Below are 1,938 nucleotides of genomic sequence, written 5' to 3' on the forward strand. Positions count from 1 at the left end.
AGTTCATAAATCGAATAGAAGCTCTAGACAAAGGGGCCTCCCCCTATGGATGTACTCGAAAAAAGGATCCGATTGTGCAATGATGAGAACAAACAAGAATGCTTGCCTAAACTATATGATCCGTTTTTCAACGGATCATATCGCGGAACTATTAAAAAGGGTTATTCACGTTCAATCATGAATGATTCAATGACTTTGACACGAGGATTCCATAGGAATGATTTGGATAAAGAAAATCTACGATATGCTCCCTAAAACTAAAAATTACCGAGAATTTGAACATAAAATGGATTTGTTTAATGGAGAATTATTATCGACAGACATTAATCATTCCTTTACCTCAATCAATGATTTGCCTGAGGAATCAACACCTAGTTCAAATTGGAGGGGACTTGCTTTATTAGCCGAACAACGATGGCTTGGGTCAAAAAAATGAAATGAAATGCTTGAAATTTCTATTTGATGCAGTTACAACTGATTTAACTGATGAAACAATTAGAAAAAACTCCATTGGGGTACAGAAAGTCACTAAAAAAGTTCCTCGATGGTCATATAAATTGATCGATGAATTGGAAGAACAAGAGCAAGAGGGGCAAAATGAGGAAGAAACGACAGAGGATCCTGGGATTCGTTCAAGAAAAGCCAAACGTGTGGTAATTTATAGTGATGACGATGAAAATACCGGTACTGATACTAGTATCAGTGCCGGTAGCAATAGTGATCAAGCGGAAGAGGTGGCTTTGATACGCTACTCACAACAACCGGATTTTCGCCGGGACCTAATCAAAGGATCCATGCGTGCTCAAAGACGTAAAACAACTATTTGGGAAATGTTTCAAGGAAACGTGCATTCCCCGCTTTTTTTGGACAGAATAGACAAAACATTTTTTTTTTTCTTTTGATATCTCCGAAATGATGAACCCAATCTTTAGGAATCGGACGGGGGAAAGCCTGGAATTAAAAACTTCAGATTATGAAGATTCTAAGCGGAAGGAGGCAAAAGAAAAGGGCAAAAACAAGGGAGGAGAAAAAAAAGGAGAATGAACGGATAGCAAATAGCAGAAACTTGGGATAGTATTCTATTTGCTCAAGCAATAAGGGGTTCGATGTTAGTAAACCCAATCAATTCTTAGAAAATACATCGTACTGCCCTCATTAATAATAGCTAAAAATCTCGGCCGTATGCTATTATTTCAATTCCCTGAGTGGTACGAAGATTTTAAAGACTGGGATAGAGAAATGCACGTTAAATGCACCTATAATGGTGTTCAATTATCAGAAACAGAATTTCCAAAAAACTGGTTAACAGATGGTATTCAGATAAAAATCCAATTTCCCTTTCTGTCTGAAACCTTGGGCGCAATAAGGTAAGACCCCCCCTTGGAAGTCCAATAAAAAAGAAAGGAAAAAGAGACAATTTTTCTTTTTTAACAATCTGGGGAATGGAAGCTGAACTACCTTTGGTTCCTCCCCGAAAAACGACCTTCTTTTTTTAAACCCGTTTGTAAAGAATTTGCAAAAAAAATTACAAAGTTGAAAAATAAATGTTTTCGAGTTCTAAAAGTTTTAAAAAAAAAAAAAAAAAAAGGTTTCTAAAATTTGCAAAAGAAAAAACAAGTGGGGTTATCAAAAGAATTCTCCTTATTAAAAGTAAAAGAATAATAAAAATGAAAAGAATAATAAAAGAACTTGAAAAAGTAAACCCAATTTTATTATTGGGATTGAGGAAAGTATATGAACCGAATGAAAATAGAAAAGATTCTATAATCAGTAATAAGATTACCGATGAATCGATCATTCAAATTAGATCCATGGATTGGACAAATTATTCACTCACAGAAAAAAAAATCAAGGATCTGGCTAATAGTACAATCACAATTAGAGATCAAATTGAAAGAATCGCGGAGAAAAAAAAAATGGGAACTCCGGATATAAATC

The sequence above is a fragment of the Aristolochia californica genome, unplaced genomic scaffold, assembly GCF_029961685.1.
Source record: "Aristolochia californica isolate CCGP_79_NKW_82.1479 unplaced genomic scaffold, dmAriCali1.0.hap1 SCAF_281, whole genome shotgun sequence".
NCBI classification, from domain to species: domain Eukaryota; kingdom Viridiplantae; phylum Streptophyta; class Magnoliopsida; order Piperales; family Aristolochiaceae; genus Aristolochia; species Aristolochia californica.